This window comes from Excalfactoria chinensis, chromosome 16, assembly GCF_039878825.1.
Source record: "Excalfactoria chinensis isolate bCotChi1 chromosome 16, bCotChi1.hap2, whole genome shotgun sequence".
Lineage (NCBI taxonomy): Eukaryota > Metazoa > Chordata > Aves > Galliformes > Phasianidae > Excalfactoria > Excalfactoria chinensis.
Genome location: NC_092840.1, coordinates 598601 through 620084, shown reverse-complemented (window position 1 = coordinate 620084; position 21484 = coordinate 598601).

Genomic DNA, 21484 nt, shown 5'->3' with positions numbered 1-21484 from the left:
TTGGCACAGAGTATAGAAAAACCAGAAGGAAAAGAAAAAGCAAAAAGAAGAATAAGAAAATTCCACAATTTCATTTAACCATTTACTTTTTCAGTACTTATCCACTGCACTTGAGATAGCTGCAGGACCCTCTGTGGCCTTGATTCAACAGCTTTTTGGTGGAATTTAAGTACCTACCTAAAGCTGGGAATACATTTGAGTGCTTTGCCAGAGCACTGAGCGGCACCAGAAGGACTCTTTGCTCACCCCACAGTGCTGCCCCGCAGATGGAGTGCGGCAGCTGCTCAGCAGCAGCAACAGAGCGGCCAACCAGGAGGGAAAGGGGATCCATTACATCGAGAGTTCACTTTAAACTCCAGTCAGTGTTTTAACATGAATGATTCATTCCATTTCTGAGATGACTGAGCAGTCTGGGGAAAGAAAAAGAGAAGAGGGAGTGCTGCAGATGGACATCTAGAGGAATGTGATTGTGGGACTCAGACCTCAGGGCTTCAGCACCTCAGGGCATCCTTCAAGTGCTTAAGCAGGAGTCCCTCTCTTTCCTTTTTCGCAAATGAAACACTGGTGATCTGGACCTCTTTCTTCCTTGCATTTCTGTATCTTTTTATCTCTGGGCCTGGCAGAAAGGGCTTCTAATGCTAACCTGGGGCTTTGTCTCTGAGCCACTGCTCGACAGTTTGGAGCAGGGCCCATGTCTCTGCAGCTCTCTCTGGGAGAAGTGGTCTGTCCTGGGAGGAAGGCAGTGTGAGTTACTATATTTGGTGTACCAGAGGCAGAGAGCTGTTCTTGCAGCCCTCTGAGCAAGGATCAGGATGTCCCAGTGTAGATGATAACATGGTGTTTGCCTATCTGGTTGCAAGGCTGAACCAAAGTCAAGAGCCCAGCATGTGCATGTGCATGGCTGGGGCAGGAGGTGGATCTTTGCAAAAGGCTTTCCCAGAACTTAGGGCTCTGAGAGCACTGAGCACTGTAGTCTTGGACAGAATAGAGTAGCCCATCAGCTGTTTGCATCTGCAGTGAATTCTTACCTCCTGCTGCATCAGGGGTTTCCCTGATAGCTTTTCTCTGCAGCCTGAGCTAACAGGCTGTGTAGCCAAAAGCTGTTTGCTGTGTATCCTCTGATGAGTGTAAGAGATTATTCTGGCCCACTACATTTGTAATAGTAGTTTAGCTGCAACGTGAAGGGCAGGAAACCCAACCCGCATAGTCTGGAAACTTCACATTGTAAGTAGGCTGAGACATCATCAGTTCAGCTGCTTTGCTCACACATGATATCAACTACATTTGTTTTTCTTGTTACAGTTAAAACTTACAGCTCTGCTATTTCTGACTTGTGGCCTATACCAAGCTGTCACCTAGCCTGAAGGCTCAATAGAAACTTTCCTCTGATGAACTGTCCACCTCAGCATGGTTTCTTACCCTTAGCTGGCATTTGCTTCTCGCTGCTGTGCATTCAAGGAAGAGGTGTTGCTGCTGGCTCCTTGTTTATCTTTTGTGTTGTCTCATTTCTAAGGCACTGATTTCACTACTGTGGTACAAGCACAATGTCTCCATGCAGGTTGGTAAAAAAAAAAAGAGGCAAAAGGTGGCCATGCCCCATCCCAGCTTGCGGGAATGGGAGCCAGCCCACAGGCTTGGGTCTCTTCCAGAAGTATCCTCCAGGGTTTGTCAGTGTTTGTATGACAAAATCCAGCACAAATCTGAGCACGTACCCAGTAAACCTGCTTCGTTCCCATCAGAAGGGCCTTGCTTCAATGGACTAGAATCTTTTAGTTGCAGCACTATCATCTCGCTTCACTTTGGTTTCTCTTGTGGACTAAATAAATTTCCTGGCGCTGCAATTATGCTGAAATGACAGGTGTAACAGACTCCTACTTAAAGGGGACAGGTGGGACCTGCCTACCTCCTACAAAAGGGACTGAACAGCCGAGTCCTTGGCTTTGCAGGGTGATTGGAGGCAAGGCAACAGTTTGAGCTATGGTAACCTAGAGCGCAGAGAAGAATCGGATTCCATTTCCTCTATTCAGTTCTCAGAAGCTGAGTTGTCACTATCTATGGGCAGAACTTTGATTTTACCAGAACAGAAAAGATAGACAAGCACTCATTGGTTTTCACCAATGAAAACTCTCTGGGACTTTTTATTTTGTAGAAATCTTTTAAGAATTTGGCTGTTTTTCTCCAAATGGGCATCTGAGTGAGTTTTGTCGTGCTAGAAATTCAGACAGCCAGGAAGCTTCGCTTTGTGCCCTGCCACAGTGCCCAAGAATGGGAGGTGCTGAAAACTCCAAAATGTGCCTCAGGAAAGCTGCCTTTGACTGCAGCTAATGAGGTTTGCTTGGGTTTTAATCCTCAGAGAAGAGTTTGAAACAAAGACGCTTTCAAAGCTTAGAGGAGCACAGTTTCCTCACCACTTACTGACATTTTGGGACTGCTCAGTGTCCCAGGGGTAATGCTGATGCTCCATTTTATTTGTCCTAATGCTCTACTTCAAGGGGTTTCTTTTCAATGATGCTGTCTAAAATGCATGAAATTTCCATGGGAGGATAAAGCAAAGTCCTTAATGGGGGAAAAAGGAGAGACTAAACTGGGAGGAAAAGGCAGAAGGTCTTTACACTAAGGTGGGGTGAATTGTCTTTGCTTAGAGTTTGGTTGTCAGGCTGTTGATGTTACAGGTTGAAACCCAGTGGATGATTTTGCCAGTTTATGACACTGAATTGTATATGTATGCTCCTACATTCATAGCATTTGTTTCCTGCTAAGTTAACAATGTTTCTCAGCAGGTACCTCTAGTAAAACCACAGACCCTTGCAAGCACAGACAGTTCTTTGGAGACACTTCAGCTCCCTGATAGATACCAGCGGGGATGAAAAATGGAAATTGTGCTGCTTTCTTCCCCTGCTGCAGTTACAATGCCTTCTCACGGCTGTGGGCCATTAAGCAGGGCAAGTTGCCTTCCCTCCATCCCTGTTCTATAGGCTTGGTTCTACTCAACATGGTTGCATTTTGAATGAAAACTACATCTGAAACCAGTTTTATCACTTTCCTGGAAGATGACAGGGAGAAAATATGTGAAAAATGTCTTTTTACCACTGTTTTCTTCTGTGTCTTTTGTTGCCCATTGCATCAAGCCTTCCTTATCATTTGACTGTGAGCAAATGTTTTCACCAACAAAAGAGAGCAGCCAAATCCTCCTAGGTTCATTAAGGGGTGACCAGAGATACCTGAACTAACTAAAATGTTAGGGGAGCATTGGCTCTGGGACCCATCCAACTTTGCTTGCTGGTGGTGCTTGGGGCAGAGAAGAGTCGTAGTTCTGCTTTAAACCAACTGTTCTGGATTTGCTTCCGTGACATCCTCACTATATATTTTTCCTCTTCACTCAGTGGGTGCAGTTTTCCTATCTGTATGACAACATCTTATTAGGTCACTTCACAGCTATGAGGCTGTTGTGTGGGTTCCCTCTCTTCTAGGAATTCTGCTGATGAATCACTGACAAGTAAGGCTGCAGTTTGATGTTTTTATTCACACTTAATGTGAATACTTGGCCGCAAAACTAATCCCAGGGAATCCAATGGGACTAGCTACGGAGTTACATACTATTGAATCTTTGGCCTTTTAATAGGGTAATGGGTTACAGCCAGATTTGTGAACAAAACAAATGCAGTCCTGTCTTTCTAAGGGGTTAGGAGCAGTATGAGGCAAGGTTTTTCATGTTGAAACCTAGACCCATGTGAAAATTCCCTGCTAGCTATCTCTGCCATAAACCCTTGGACATGATCCTTGAGGGGAGGCACTCAAGCCCACCTGGCCTCTCTTCTCAGAGCAACTGCCTGAGTTGGGAACAAGCTACATCCCAGATTAGGGGGTTGTTGGTTTGGGGGTTTGGGATTTGTTTGCTGTTGTTGTAATTAAGAAGTTTCAGAACATAATAAACAATTGTCTTCCCAGAGCAAGAGCTTTTTAGTGCCATCCCTGGCATCCTTATGGGATGCATCAGGATGTTCGCTGGGCACCACAGGCAGCCACAGCTTTTCATAAAAGGATTTTGGATCAAATGCTGCTTCTGTTGCTTGTGAGAGATCACTGCTCAGGTCTGCAGCCAAATTCTGGCTGGCTTTGCTGGAGTTTTCTGAAATTGAAGTGATGTGGAGGATTTAGGGTAGCTTCCTTGGAGGTTGGGTGGGTGAGTATTATTAACTTTGCCTCCCTTTCCAAAAAAGCATACAGAAAATAGAGCTGCTCAAAAAAGTGCAGTGTTATCATCAGTCTCATTGGTAACGTGTTTAATGAACTTCAGGCCATAAAACTAGTTGAGGGTGGGATGTGCTGGCTTAAGAGGGAAGACCTCAGCTGTGGCTCACTGATGTGTTCTGTGTGCCAGCAGACAAAAGATGCTGGGCATAGGAGGCAGCTGCAGGAGATAAACCCACTCTGGGTTTTTCTCTGCCCTAAGCAGCCCTGCTATATGCTGGGGAGCAGCAACACTTCTAGTTTTGTCTCATTAAAGCAAAAGACAGTAAAGAAAAGAGATCCAGGTCTGGTAAACCATAGCAGTACTGTGCCTTTTCTGATGTTATCAGAGTAAAGCAGAAATAGTGGAATGGTATACAGCACAGATCTTTATTCAGGGAGATTTTAGGAGCCTATCTCATCCGTAAGGCTTCAGCCTCACCAGTGCAGGGAATACTACAGTGAGACCCAGCCTAGCTGGTGGCAGAGAACAGCTCTGTGGGCTTTGTAACAGCAAATTTTTTTTGCAGCATGTCCAAGAGGAGTGTACAGTTACAAATGTACAGTTATAAAGTTAATAGGTAAACAGAGGCTATGTAATAGAAAGAGGATCAATGATAAATGCTCATCAAGGTCAAGGCTCACTATAAACTCCATACAGGAGTGATCTCTAGAAAGAGATCCTGCCTTAGTGGTGGTCAGCCCTTAGATGAGAACTAGGAGAGGTGGAGTCAAGCTCCACCCATTCCAGGAGCACAGCTGAACTACCTTCACCTGTGCTCCCACAGCTGACTCATCACTTGCCTCAGATGGTTAATCAGAGATTCAGGCTGTGATCAACAGTTTCCTATACCAGAAGAAACATCAGCAAGTTGTGGAGGCACCTCAGTGTAGCTGCATATTACACTGCAGGGAAGAGGAGCAGGGAAATGAGCACCAGCTACACATCCTCCCTCAGACAGGGCTTGGTTTCCCTGCTCTGTTGTGGCTTTGTTTTCCTTTATGCTAGATACAGGGGCTGGATATGAAAGCACAGCGGAGTGCAGCATCCCATGCCCATGGTACCCCAACACAGATCACTAGGGTGGAAGCATCCCTATGGATTTTGGCACTGCTTTTTGACTCACTCAGCTCCCTGAAGGCTCTGTTTGGAAGCCTGGAATCTTTTTTCTTTCTTCAGCCTCTGCCTGCCCCCCTTCCTCTCACAAGGTGTTTTTAATCCCTTTGGTTAATGTGAAATTAAGATAATGAGTCCAAGAGAAGAGATGACTGGGAAGAAGGCAGTGGGGGGGGGGGAGGGAAAAAGGAAAGAGAAAAGAAAAGAAAAGAAAAGAAAAGAAAAGAAAAGAAAAGAAAAGAAAAGAAAAGAAAAGAAAAGAAAAGAAAAGGAAAAAGAGAAGAAGATATCCTTCTGACAGATAATTAGGGAGATTGGTTTACCAGCCAGGGTCTAATGCTAGCTTCCAAGCTCAACCAGTCCCTCGTGACTCATTTTCTGACTTTAATTTTGATGGTGTTCCTTAAGCAGGTGCCCTCTGACAGGCAGTCAATAGAGGGCTCCAGGCCGGGCACCAATGCCACAGTGGGGAGGTCATGCCCAGAGGTCAGAGGGTGAGGCCAAGGCCCCAGGTCAGCAGCCAGTGCAGTGACAGATGAACCCAGCGGGCTCCCTGCACCAGTCCAGCCCTGACTGGGCTGCTGTCCCTTGAGGCCAACCCCGGTGCTCCAGCTGGACGGTTCACACCACTTGCACCTCTCAACTGCTCTTCATTAGCCGCGGGACAGCGGTTTTTCGCCGCCCCAGGGCTGATGCTGAGAGGGTGCTGTCTCCATACCTCTCAACTGGTCCTCATTAGGTAGAACAGGCTCCTTTTGTCCCGCATGAAGCCCCCTTTGTTTCTCGGCCCCAGCAGGGCTGCAGGAGCAGAACCTGATACAAAACAATGCAGCTTTATTTAGCCAGAGCCTTAAGTCAAGGAGAAAGTGGCACTCCTCAGAGCTCACTGCCCAGCATGTGCATCAACATGAGCCCAGCATGTGCACAGTACCCACAGGATCTAGCTGTCCATTCATCCCTCCTCTGAGCTGGGCTTCTCTCAGTGCTGCTTCTAGCTACAGGTTACACCGTCTCCCACCAGCTGATGTTGCAGGATCCCTTAGAGAATATATTTCTAAATTTGTGTGACTACAAGGAACCCCTTCTCTTGATTTTTTCCATTCTATTTTTGGTGTTTGGAGTGGTTCATCTCCCCTCCATTTCCTCCAGCAGTTTGCAGTCCCCTTCTCTGGAAAGCATCCCCATGTTTGGCGGAGGGACCCATGGCTGCTTGGCTCTGCTTTCACCTGCTTCTCCCTGCCAGCAACCAAGGTTGTGCTGGCTGGAGCCTGATTAGTCATTCTGTCTGAGATTTCTTTCAGACTGAGGATAATTATGGCAAAAAAAAAAAAAAAAAAAAAAAAAAAAAAAAAAATTAATTTTCTTTATAATTGGATTCCCGCTTTTCCCTGAAGAGCTGATATCTTTCTAAAAAGCAGTGTCTATCACCTCCACATTGATGGCTGCAGTGCAGCTGCGAAGTGGTATCACCACAGGAGTGTCTGTTAGGTTGTAAGTCGGGTGGTAGAATTAAATGCTTACATGCCTGGTGTGCCAAGGTCGGTCCCTGATCCCATTAGCCACCTCTTATGCTAGAAACAGCTGGAGCTGAGCATCAGCTGCAAAATGCCTCATTTGAGTGGAAATGGCAGAGGCAAACTGGAAAGAAGTGAACACAACTGTTACACTGAGGTCTCATGCACTCTGAGGATGGGAGAGGACTGGGGCTGAATGGAGCTGTGAACCCCCTGGGAAAGAGAAGAAAGGCTGGTTCATTTACTTTTTTTTTTATTTTTACTTTTTTAATAACTGGGGAGCCAATATGATACTTGCAATGAACTGTCCTAAGTATTTGCAAGATTAAGGTCTTATTTAGGTATTTTTGGCAAATACTTGTTCACATATGGATCAAGGCACAACAAAGTTTCATAGAAGCAGAAGTGAGAACAAGTGATCCAGGGATAGGAATGTCTCCATCCTAAGTAGGAAGGTGTGGAAGTCCTGGAATTGCACCAGTGTTAGTGCAGTGATAACTGTAAGGTGGGTTAGAAGAGCACCTGGAGGAATCCTGATCTTCAAGTTAGATGGAGCAGGAAACCAGAACAGTGGTATGGACTAACAGGGCTCTGTGGGTTCCCTGCTACACCCCTATCCAAGGAGATTCATAATTTTGTGCCCTGCAGGGCAAGCATTTACACCAAAATCTGTGCCAATGCTGTTGCATCACATTGGTCAAGGTTTATTTCAATACAACCACTGGTGGCTTCATGTGTTGCACAACAACAGGGCCACAGTTCCTTCCACCTTGGGAAACTTGCATAGTGCCCTCCAGCTCTGCCACTGAATCCAAAGGGCTCTGTGGGAGCTGGGTCAGTGGCCATAATTCGGCGTCCACAGGCTGTTGGATGTTGAATGTTCTCACTCCGGTCTACACTTGAATTCTGTGCAGCTCCTGCAGAGCAACTGGTATGGGCCTCTGTGTGACTCAGAAAACAGTGACAGGCAAGGTTGGATGACTCTGGTAAGCAGATGTTCCAGTGGGCAGTGAACAATTCAGTGGGGGGATGGCTGGTGATTTTCACGTGGAAACATCCAGAGCCATTTGCAGGAGACAGAAACTGTGAAATGACTTGAGCAAGACTCATTGCCCATGGTTTGTTCACAGGCCAGTGCTTTGTACCACATTGCTGATGGGTGTCTCTGTACTTTGGCACTGGTTGTACCTGGTGCCTGGAGCTTGCTGTGCCTGCAGCTGGTCTTGGAGGAACAGCAGGACATGGATATCCATAAGCGTGACACATGCCGCTTATGGATGTGCTCCTTCAGCATGCAAATGCCATAGCAGGGTGGGACTTTGTCTTACAACTGAAGGTTTTTTGTTTTGTTTTGAACTGTAAATATAACACAATTGTGTTTATGTAATGCAATTATGTGAGATGCCGTATGCGGGTTTTAAATAGAATGAGGGCTTAATTTAGCCTCCTTTTTTTTTTCTCCCATTGATTTTTCAGAGATAGTTTTGTTTGAAAGACTTCTCACCCTTGAGTTTACCGGATTCTGTGCTGCATGATCTCATTGCTGCTATCTCACCCTCTCTCCACCCTTCCCTCCCGTTGTTTGCTATTGTAACTGAAGATGAGACACAAAAAGTTAAACAAACTTCTTAAAAACAGGGAACGCATCATCCTGTGTGTTTATGTAGCATTAAACACAACAAGATCTTTATCTGGAGATACTGGAGTCTGGTTGCTTATTGGATATAAATGAGCAAAGTTCCCATCCCATGATTTACACCAATGTAGCATTTGGCGCCAGGCTGTATAAAAATGAGCAAGAAAAAAAAAAAAGAAAAAGAAGAAAAATGTGATTTCACAGGCTTGTCCTTTAATAAGTATAAGAACTTTTCTTACTATTCAACAGTTAGAAAGTAGGATAAATTATTGGAAAATTAAAATACATAGACTGACAATAATTATGAACCCAAACTAAATTTATGAACGTATTTTTATCTTTAAATCTCTGTTCTTTTCCAATGGACAGTAAAGTGGTGAGACAAACCCTGAAACAGCTCTGAATATCCCTTCTTCTTAGAGGCCAATGCTTGGAATTTTCCTCCTGAAACAAGTTATAGCAACTAAATTATTAATGGCAAAGCAATGCCGAAGGTCAGAGCACTGTCCCAACTTAGGTCAGTTTTTTACATATGTAGAAGGTGAAGAAACCTTCTATAAGAAGAAACCAGAGTAAGGTTCAAACTAGGTACATTGAGTGAGGAGGAGCGATGGCACAACCTCACACCTGCCCTTGTGTACACGACCTGGCACTTGTGTCAACCTGTGCTAATGCAAAAGGTGGTGAAGGACATCATTCCATCAACTCTGTCATCAGGTAGCTTTGTGCTTGCAGGTGATAAGATAACCTGGCTGGGGAGGCAGGAACACTGCTGGGCTTTCCTAGCTCTTCCTTAGTACTGTCCTGAGTGGCTTACATGAAAACTACTCAGTAAAAGATTGGAAAAGTTCTAATTTTAAAAGGGTTGAAAGACTGACCTTGTTGTAAACTGTTCATTTCGTACTTCAAATCGTTAATATTTTGTCTTTAATTTATTGACTCTTCCTTCTAACCCAAAATCAAGATAAAGCAAGTTTGGTTTTGTGAGTTGATCTGTCTTTCTGCAAAAATAAAAACCAATACAATATAATAAGGATGGCTTTTATTTTCTCAAGAATATTTTTTTTCTTAATACATAGAATGGACAGTCTCTGAGGAAAAATTAACCAATTGGCCGAAGTTTTGGTCATTTCTTATCCACAACTCTCTACCACCTGGGATGGGGATGGTCTTCCAGTATGCCACTTCACTAATATCTGTAAACTAAGTACAAGTACGAGCTTTTTCGAACTACATTAATGGGAAGTATGTGGGGGGTTGCAGAAGTAGTTTTTTCTAATATGGACACCAGGCTTAAAATAACTTGCCCACCTTGAGGACCTATCCGTTATCATATCATTCCTTTGGAAGAGAATTGCCATCGCTTCCTGGCAGTGGGGTTTTGATGCACAAAGGAAACTTGAACAGTTTCCCGTGCTCTGATACCTGGAGTTCTCTTCCAGGCAGCCTAAGGTTTAAACTGTTGGGTGGACTGGCAGTTGCATCATTTTCTAACCCTATTGGTGACATACCAGGTGTATGTGAAATATATTGATTTTAAATTTTTCCATGCTGCATTTGAAGCCCAAATTTATTTCTGAAGATGAGTGATGTTGTGTTTGAATGGCACCTAACCAGTCTGTTCTTTGCCATTTGCACTGCTCCTGGTTTGTTCCATTGCTCTCTTCTAGGGCTCCCTAACTCTGTGCTAATTGGGTGCTGGCCCCAGGCTTTCTATTTTAATACTGTTTGATGATAATAATCATTCCCGTAGGATGAATGGTTGGGAACAAAGACAGGAAACATCCCCCTGATTAGATAGAGACAAGGGAGCCATTGGAGGAAAAAAACAAATGACAAAAATGACGAATGAGTGTCCTGTAACTGCTGCCATCCTCCTGGGGCATGTGGAACTGCCTGAAAGGCAGAAAAAGACAATAACTTAGTGGTTTGGCAAACCATATCTTGGAAGTCTTCAAGTTTTATCAAACAAAGACCAGCAGACAAGATAATGCCAGGCAGCTACCAGAGCTGGGCAGGTTCTGGCAGTTAAGCAGAGCCTCCTTCATTACCCTCATAGTGAAACTGTGACCTTTGCTATTGCATTTATGCCATTCTAGATAGGAGGGAAAAATGTGAAGCCCAGATGTAGATGCAGGTGCAGAGTATGGACTACGTCCACACTGAATTCCAGCTGCAGACTTAAGCCAGTCTTGGAGCCTGACCCTGTTCCCCACTGACATGTGTAGGTGTAAGACCATGCTCAGGATGGTCTTGGTGTGTATCTTAGGAAACACTGAAGAAGATAAATGGGCCATACTGTTCCTTAGAACTAACCCAAATGTGTAAATTTCTGATATTTTTTATGCAGTCCTTTTGGCTTCTCAGTTTTGAGGTAAATCTACCAGTAGGCTATTATCATATATGTCCAGGACTCTAAAAAGGCTGTCATGTCTCTTACTGGAAGAACAGTAACCTGGACGAGGTAGCACTCAACATACATCCAGACAAGCCATTAGGATCAATGTAGTCCTTTTTCCTTTTGCAAATACAGCAGTGCTCTGTAGACCACTCAAGAGCAATCTAGAATTCTGTGGGGGGAAGTAATCAACAAACAACACTTGGACTTTAGACAAATTGTTGTCAAAACAATCTAACTTCTTAAAAACGGCAAGATTTTCATTTTCAGTTGTTGAAAACTGAGTGGGACCCAGAAGTAAAGAAGGTGACTTTGGTTAGCCCCAAGTCCTCGCATGCTGTTGTACATTTTAGTTGTATTTTTGTTTGCTTTGCTGTTTCAGCCAATTCCATTCAGTGCTAGTAGCTACAGAACCACCCTGGTTCCCTTTATCACTGATGTATGCTGCGGATATGTGAGGGTCTGACTAGTGTGTGGGCATCTGTGAGGAGCCCTCAAAACTGGGGAACTTGGACTTGAGGTGGGCTCCGAGGTGCCCAGGGTGTTTCGACACTTCTACAGGTTGCAGGAGCTCAAATAATCTTTTTGAAGCTGAGGGAAATGTAAAGGTTTAACAAGAGTTATCACAGTTTTGGCTGTAATAGGGATTTCAAACAAAACTTGACCTGAAGATCAGCACTTGGTATTACTGGTTCTGATATTTCTTTATCTTACTTCCTACAGGACACTTAATTCAAAGGGTTATCATGGTTCTCAGTGATGTCTAGAATTAAAGCCACTTGCATTTTCTATTGCTGTAAGATTTTTGTTGATGGCATTTTTAGGAGAGAACAACCTTTTTAAGTGTGGTTTTATAAAAACCGCATCTTCCATCTGTGTTTAGTGGTAACATAAATGCTTTCTCAGACCTGTGCTGTGAAATGAATTAGTGACATGCCTGGAAAATAATGAGTTGACTTAGATGTGCTGCAGAACATTTTAACTTAATTCATCCTGCATTTTTAAATTAAAGAAATGCAATGATTTAAGGTTTTTGATCCCTGAATGTTGCAGTTGTTATTGTCATTTGTTTCCAGTTGTGTGTTTTCCTGGTAATGGTTTATGGAGCCTTTGACGTGTACATCTTCACCTCCAGCGTCATGTGTGGTGTTGGCTCCAACCATCTGGCTCTTCTCTCCCACCACAGAGTGAGTTGGGATCTTTTCTTTCCTGAGAAGCATATTTCTAAGCAATCGTGCTGCTTAGAAGCTCTACTGGATGCCTCAGCACACTCAAGGACTGAAGAGCTATGGAGCAATCCACTTGCCCCTCTCTAGATGGGGTATTTCAGCCTGGGACTGAGAATACAGTGTTCTTGAAAGTCACTCCAACCAAATCCTAGTGCAAGATTCCAGTTTTGAAGTAGATATTTTCCCTTCTGTAACCCTTTGGAGAGGGCAGTGAGTTAAGATGTGGTTTCAAACCACTCATTTCAGGCAGATCTATCTTCCTCAACTTGAGAACAGAGCAAGGTCTCCTGAGACTCTCTGATGTTCACAGGCAACAGCTGAATGACTGACCTAGGGCAAGACCCTGTGAAGAGCTCATCTAACTTCAGGTGGAAGGTTTTGAAGAAGTCACTAGAGTTTAAAATTCTGTGATAATTTATTATTATCCTTTATTTTTCAGTAGAAACTTCCAAAAATGTATTTATGTCCCTCCTGTTCCCCTGGTATCTTCATGTATGCAGAACAGCTGTTTCTGAGTTCTAGCAAACCATGCCACTTCAGTTGCTCCTGGATGTGCCAGTCCTTCCTGTGATCCTCTCAGAACATTGTACTGCCAGCTCTTGTGTATCCCAGAAGAGCTATCACTTAAGCAAAGTGCCATTCCCTTTGTAAAGAGGGAAAAGCTATAATTTGGTTTAAGTAGACACAGCTTTGGGGCTTGGATTGCTCTCTCAAGGCATGGTCTCTAATTCTGACCTCAAATAGGCTCTGTAACATGTCGTTCCAGCCTCTGTGTGCGCGCGTTGTTAACTGTTTCCATGTTTTTGACAGATGGCTTGGTGTACCTCACAGCAAAGCCAACATCCTGTTGAACAAACAATGAGGAAAGAGGAGGGAGGAAGAATAGGGCGTGGAAGAGAACACATTTATATTTATTTTATATTTACATTTATATTTTTATTTATGGAAGTGATGGATTTTTTATTTTTTTTTTAATAATATGTGTGCATCAGATTGAGAATTGGGGGGGGAAATGGAATTTTAAGGCTTCATTTATGAGGAGCATTCAAAGAGAAAACTTCTAAACCTCTCTCCAGAGACTGTGAGACTTGCAATTACTCTTTTTTGTCCTGACATCACTGAAAGTCATGCCTTTGAGTGAATGGAGTTACTGGGATATAAATCTTTTGTAAGGCACTCTGTTCATCGGGCCCAGTCAATTTGATTTTATTTGAGAGAAGTTTTCAAGGTTTGGGCTCTGCAGTGTTTTGCTTTCAAGGCTTGACTACCCATCTGAAACATCATAAGCCCTCGTTAGGCTTCATCATTTACTGAATTGGTTTGATAAGTGACCCCTTACTCCAAGATTCCATCCATGGTCCCACATATACTTCCTTTGGTCAGAGTACTGGATTTGGTCTTGAACGTGGGTCTGCAGAATGAACTTGGAGAAACTGGAAAACTCTTGTCTATCTGTGGTGGAGGCAGGAATATTTGGCTTCTTTTCCAAGGTGTTTTTGACATCTAGTGGTGAGGAATGAAGTAGGTTAGGAAACACCTCCACCTATTTTCCCTATGGCCAGAGCTGGAGTTGGTACTTCCCCAGTTGTCCCTTTTGATCAGGGGACACTCTTGCAGGACTTCTCAGCACTGGCTGGCAATTCTCTGAAACTGCTGAGATGATTGATTCAGATGAGAACAGACCTCTGCTCCTTAAAGAAACCCACCTCTGCCCTGTACCTTGGTCATCTGTCTCTACCTATGCATTTAACTGCTTTCTGTCTCCCATGATCCAACTTTTTTGTTTACCTTTGAGTCATTTTTTCCCTCCTGTCTTGGATGAGCTATATACAAATTGCTACTTCTCTCTTTTTTTTATGCTGCTGCAGTCCTCTGTCCCTCAGTCTTGCCCTAGTTTGCTGTAGAGTTCTGGCTGGTCAGATGTTGTGCAACCATGTGGCTGGTGGAAGCTCGTTGCCCCATTTGGAACTTCTCCCAGTACAGGACAAAACAGATTTTGTCTCTAATAGTGTAGATCCCTGTTAGCTGTTCAACACAAAGTTTCAGGACAACAGGAAAGTGGAGCTGACAGTTCCAATGAGAGCAACCAGTTTGACACTTCTCTGCTTCCACACTTGTTTTTTAGTAACCCACCAATTTTGAATGCATGATCCCTTCTGCAGGGAGGGTCAGCTGGGCTAGGCCATCCAGATGTTGACAGAGGTGTTCTGACAGCAGCATTCTGCTACTGGAATCAAGACATTTTTCCACACTGCTAAGCACTTTAACCCAAAGGATCATCCCTATCCGAAGAGCAGGATATATCGATTTTTTCCTCCAACACTGCCAGTTCCAAGATTGTTCTCCACAGGCTTCTGCAGGGATCCCAAGCGTTTCCCTGTCTCAAAATAGCATGGACTGTTAAACACTACCAGCTGAGCAAAACCCACACACCAACACAGCCAGTCTGTGAGGCACTGTGATGCCAAGTCCCCACTTGCAATACATCATTCCTCCTTCCATTGGCTTCCCAGGCAATCGGAATGTTTTTCCATCTTTCCTTGCAAGTCATGAAGTGAAGTATAAAGTGAGTTATAAAGATGTTTAAATGAGTTTTTGCCCTGGTCTGGCCTGGAAGATCTGAGGTCATTCACAGTGCATATTAGTAAATATTTGTAGGGCCATGGGAGCTTTATTCCAGAGAAGCAGCTAATAAAGCTAGCTGTCTGTGTTTGTTGTTCATGCCAAGACACATTCCAGCATCTGATTATTTTATTTCATTACTTTAACGTGGAAAGAAAGAGAGAAGCATTAATTTTTCCAGGTGAATTGACCTGTTTTGGGAAGGTCACAACTTATGGTAGGTTAATTTGGATTAAAACTGACCCAAGCTATGACATAAATAAAAACCTTGGTGCAAGTAAATTTTAAACTTTTTGTAAGGAAAAAGGAAGATCTTTTTGAGGAAGGGCATAAAAATTGAATTATTGATTTCCACTCTGACCCATTTCTGCAAGGAAAAAAAGGTAAAAAGAGGTGGTAGAATTATAGTTACTTAAGTGACCTGAACTGCAAAGGGAACCTTAAAAAAGGATGTCAGAGACCTTGTAGCCATCTGCAGTGCAGAAGATACCAAAGAGGAATTTCTGCTCCCTCAGAAATTCAACATTTTGAGAGGGAGGAAGGGACTGGTTCCCAGTGGGAATGAAATGTTGAACTCACTGAGTCCTGCAGAGCAACTTCAAAATGGATTTCCTAATAACAAAACGCTTTGTCTGTGGGATTATTTTAATGAGCTTCTTTATCTTGGCAAATAATATGGAAGTATAACGAATATTCTGACATTTTCATTTTAAAAGTCATCAAAACCAATGCATCTTTTCAGATCTTTGTTCTTTAAAACAATTAGTGTTCTTCAGTTCTTGTAAACCAGCTGTATTCTCAGTCTGTGGTCTTGGTCTATAGGTATATGACCAGTCTTTAATCATGGGAATGGGGTTAATGAATTTTCTGAAACTGGATATGTGAGTTTGGGCTTTCTGCATCAGAAAAAGTTGTAGATTCATGTTCTGTAGGTCTGTTTTAATTTTCCAGTTTTGTGTCATTTCACTGGCATTTCTCTTAATTCTCCCCAACATAGCCAGAATTGGAAACAGGACATCTAAGGCTGGGAGTTAGTGACTACCCTCGTATATGTCACTAATTTTCCACTACTGTAAAATCAGTGATGGATCTTTTTATATTGTTGTTCATTTAAATATTCTAGTGTGAAATAAATGAAGACCAAAGGACTTTGGATAGTTATGACTTGTTACTGGATATAAGTGGTAAATTAGAAATGATCTATATGTGGTATATCCAACCCTGCTTTCCACTTAATCATTGCAGTTCCAGGCACTGTAAATTTCTAGACTGTACTTGCAAATGAAGTGGCTCGTTAGATCTGATGGTGCTAATCCTTCTACTGGCAGTAGCTACGCTGCTGAAATCACTTAATTTGTGACTTGCAGTGACCAATGGTGTTACATGCAGGCTAACTCTGAAATCCAGTTTTCAATGGCTTTATTCATATCTTACAACACAGTTGTTAACTACTACACATGGCAGTTATGCTTGTGGTTGGGTAGCCAAGAAGTAAAAACAAATATCTAAATTCCATGAGTTCTACCAAACAGAAAGGAGATAGAAGGCTGATGTCCAATACTCTTAAGTGGAACTACGGGACTTTTGCTTCTCACTGAATGTGGAAATTCCATGGTTATGCTGTACTCTATGAAGACTTGCCAACTTTTAAGAGATGATGTAAAGATAGCAGACATTAATTGTCCAGGTCTGGCAACAGGCAAGAACTAATAGGCCTAATTTTCATGATATTAGGGAAAACTACAAGCGCCAGAACAAAACTGGCATACCTGACAGTTCTCTAAATCTGGCCTAAGTTGTTATGTAGGATTCCTATGTAGAAACAATCTGTGAGTAAGCCTTAATCCAAAATACTTTCAAATCCCCAATTGGTTGTTGCTTAAATTTCTGCTGCATACACATTTCTCTCTGCACTGTTTGAAACTTTGAAGGTCACATGCAATATTGGGCCAGTTCAGTAGAATGTTTTCATGAACAGGGTATATATTTGTGCAGATCAGCTTATTTTCAGACCTGTTGTCTAAAATGTAGATTTATGCATTTGTATGAATTGGAATAGATTGACCTCGTCATTTTGGTGACACGGTGCTGGGATAAGCCTAAGGAGATGTATACTTTGGATCCTGATCAAAATTTTCAAAGTGAAAAGATCATATGTGTTCCAATCCTGTCATAACTGGATGTAGTGTATAGAATGTAGAGCATCATTCCTGATCTGCTGATAGACTTCAGTTATTTGCTCTCTGTATATTAGCACCTTCTTCAAAAGTGGTGTTTAGTACAGCTCTTATCCCTCTAATCCACATTTTTGCTTCTGTTCTGCATTTGTGAAAGTTGCTTATCAAAGGGGAAAATGTAAAGGATTATGTAGATTTGAAAAGCAGTGCCAATGCAAAAGATCTCTCAGTTTGGTTGCATAGCTTTCTTAACACTGCTGAAATCTAATCATGGACTTGCTCTGTCAGCCCAGCTCCTCTTTCTTCCTGGCTTCAGTTGTGGAAAAAATAACAATAAAATTTTGCATTGTAATGAAAAATACAATGTACACCATGTCAAGATTCATTGCGTTCAGTCATCACAAGAAAAACAAGACCGTGGTCTGCATCTTGGATAGATACCAGGGCTTGGATATTAGCAAATCCTATGAGTCCATTTGGGTTTTTTGTTGGTATCTCCTATAAAGAGCTCAGATCTACAGAAAAGAATCCTTCTTGGTGTCCGAAACTACTTCACACACATAATAAGTGCTGTGACAAAAAGACAAAATGGACAAAATAATGCAAGACAGACCAGAAAACCACAAATGACCTGCAATGATTTCTCTGCTGGACAGAGCAGTTGATCAAGACCCAGAAATACACATGGCTATGCCATACATCTTGGAAGTGCTTCAAAACCTCCAGGGTTGGACATACCTCCAGGTATTTGTGAAACTATTAGAGGGGGAGTGAGGGCAGAAGTATGTATGTGCTGGAAAGTGTAAGACCTTTGGTTCCCTCTGATTGTTTTGGTGATATTTTCTTGGATTGTCCCAGATATCTTGGAGATGTGCAGAGGAGAAAAATTGCAAGATAAAACATGTCAAGAATATTGAACTTTTTGATATTATATTGCCGGAAAATAAGAATGTTCCAAGAAAATCAGCTTTTTCCTTTTCCTAGCCTTGAGCGACAATAGTTAATTTCACAACAGATTCTTACACCCTTCATGTTTTTCCCCACAAGTAAAAGCTTCTTGCTGAATGTGTTTACATTTAGTGAGACACTGACCTCTGAAGAGGGGTAGAAATTTAAACTAAGTGGTTTCTAATTCCAAAACCTGGGGAGATCTCTACTGTAACTGTTTGCATAGCTAGGGAAGTGACAGAAAATATTCTTTAAATTCCTTATTCCAAATATGTGAAGTTCAGAGAATATTTTATTTTGTAGGAAAATTACTTTTATGCCCTAGTTGGGCACTAATGGATGATATCTAATTCTGAAACTTGCATAGCTGCTGCTACGATGTTTGATGAGACCACGACTGTGGTACTGGGCATTATTTATTCACCAGTGGAAAGACCATAGCAACTGTTTCAGTGATATTTTGCTTGAAATTTGGAATGATTGCCAAACATTTTCTTATTAGCACATGCAAACCAAATTGTTTCCCCTTGTTTTTATTTAATTTTTGTTGCTGAAATGAAGTTCTATTTTGAACTTCTTCAGATTCCCCAGCCCCATATGCATCTCCAAATTTGCCTTAGGTCCAGACAGTTCATCATGGAGGAATCTGGGCCATTACAGCACTCTATGAATGAGGCTGAGCTCTGCAGCTCCTCTCAAGGGTTACCCTGGAGACTCAGGCTGCTCTGGTGAAGAGTAGTCTATTTTTCTGAAAACCAAAAAGCCCTGCTGTGAGTTTTAGGTTTCCTCTGGGAACCTCAAAACCAGGCTTGCCCAGCAGTGGACTGTTGAGAAGCTGAAAGAATAACCTGTAATGAAGAGGCAGATTTCTGTTGGAAACCCAGATGGTTTATGTCAGGATATCGCTAAGACTAGCATGTCTTTAAGGAACATCACTTTATTTGACTTGTTTGGGTTTTGCACTTTTCTGATGCAATTTCTGAACCAGTTGGGATCATGGTTACATGCCTTCAGTGAAGCTAGAGCAATGAGAAACATGAAAAGAAAGGCTTTTATATCCACTCAGATCTGCCGCACTAAAGTATGTCCAGATGGACACATGACCTCCAGAGGTCCCTTCCAGCCTAAATTATTTAGTGACTCTTGGTCTAGCATTCCAGAGGGAGTGTTAGGTGAAACTAGGACCATCCCATATGGGGAGGAAGACAGTTATATCTGCAAGTCCTGTATCTTGACCCTATTCTCCGCCCTGGCCATCCATCACTGGGCACTGGTATTTTATTCTACCAGGGTGTCAATCACCATTTCAATTAGTGTGTGGGAGGAGAGTATGTGGATGATAGCACCCAACCTTCCATTTGATTTAGGATGAATCACACTTAAGAGGGCATCTGAGGTTAAAGAACACAGGATTCTGGACACATGTATAAATCAACAGTCTTAAGGTTTTCATTATTCACCTTCTAGTGTATGGAGTGATATGACTCACTGGATCATAAAAGAGATCAAATAGCTTTGTTGCTAATAATTCTTTCCTTGACCCATTCCCTGGCACATTAGGTTTGTAAACAGAATTTTAATGGCATCCCTTGGAAGTAATAACATCACGCCTCGATAGTACCCTGGCTGGCTGTGTGCTCCTGGCTATAACTATGCTTGGGTTTAATCCTCAGCCGTTTGTGGGAACTAATGCGCTTTCATATCTTCTTTAGTTTTCAGTTATTGCCTTTTTGAGATTGATCATCTCCAGTTACTCTGCCTCTCGCCCTCCTCATCCACAGATGACATTTGAACCCTCCCAGGAGCCCACAGCTCAGCTTTCCCCAAATGATAAGCGCTCCCTGTAATTTTCTGCTGGAGATAACATGCTTGAACTTCAGAGTGTTGTTAATGTCTAATGAGCTCATGGCGCCACTTATTGTTTTATGGCTAAATCATGATTGTTCATTAACAAAAGTAGCATTAGACCACATGCCAGCTTTTGACAGAGGAAAAGGTAAAGCAAAGTGGCATGATGGAGGTGGTAGGAGTATGGTATGTGTGGTAGCAATGGCAGCAAGCTTTCTGCTGGCTCCTGCCTCACTTCTGTGCTGCTGTTGTTGCTACAAATCCTGGAGCAGAGAGAGAATCTCTTTCTATATGGCTCTAACATCAGGAACAAGAGCCAGTGTCACAGTGTCAGTGTCACGGCATACTGTGACTTTAAAGGCGCACAGCACTGAACAACTCCCAGATCACTATGCTCCGATATTGTAACTACTTTTGCCCTGCTGTACCTCAACTTTTGTACTCTGTTTTGTGTTACTTCATCTGCCCCTGTGGTCACCCTACCATTTCTGCCCACCAGAGAGGTTCTCCACTGTATCAGTGCTGCAAGGAGGACTCAAAAATACAGGGTTGGTGGTTGCCAGGGTGGGAAACCATACATTCAGTGTTTGGGAGTGGGGAAGAGAATCCCAGTGCATCAGGAGGGGAAACTTCTCTGAAGTGGGACCAGCTCATCTTGTAAGATTGCACTGATGTGGAAAGTTTTGGTGATAGAGAGCCCTGCCTAACTGTTTCACTGTCAGGGAAAGGATCCTGTGTTTGTGATAATCATTGATATGATTCTTCTAGTTTTGGTGATGAGAGTAAATCTCCCAGAGGTTTATTCAGATACCAGAAACAGGCAGAAGGAGGGGGTAATAAAAGGTAGTATTCCACATGACTATCTCTTCTTTTCAACCCTGTTCAAAGAAACAGTGCTATCTGGTCTAGGGGGAGGGGGAAGTGAGGAAAGGTCGGGAATCATCAGTGCATAAGACTGTGCTTCTTCATCACTTAGTCACGTTGCTGAGCCTACAACAGATAAGACCTTTGTAGAAAAGAAAACTGAAACAAAGTGCCAGAGAAATCATTCAAGAATGATTTTATGGTAGCTCATTTATTCTTTAGATGGCAGACACCCAAAGGCAGCACTGAGTCCTAGAGCTGTGATGGTCACAAAATAGGGTGTAACTGCACTGAAGCTGAGGCTCTCTATTTATAGCCTACAGTCTCAACTATCACAGGCGTATGGACCAAAGAGCTTGAGAACAGTGCTAGAGAGGGGAAGTAATGTGAAGAATGAGTGCTGGGTAGGTGCCTGGAAGAACTGGGTGTGTGCCACCTTGTTTGAAAGACTTGTTTTCTGTATCAGTTTTCATTTTGTTTTGGTCAGTTCCTGTAGTTAATGCATGCATTTTTGCATTGAAGGAGATGTAACAGAAGACTGGTTATAAATAGCTGCTGTTTTGCCTTTTATGTATGTATATAAATATATATGTGTTTGCTTTATATATATGCATATGTATCTATGTATACATAAATATGTATGTTAAGCAAACTTACATGAATAAACAACAGAAACATAATGGCCTTTTTATAGCTATGACTCTACACGCAACAGAGCTGCCCGGTGTATTGCAGCTTGTAAAGCGTGTGTGTTTAGCACAGGATGTGTCTTCATTATTTACAGTTGTTTAAATGAAGGCTTTTGTGGGGGTGCTGTTGTGCAAGGAAACACCATGAGCCTGGGGCAAAAAATATTAGGTGCTGGGGGGATGGATATATTAAGCAGGAGATTTAATTAAAG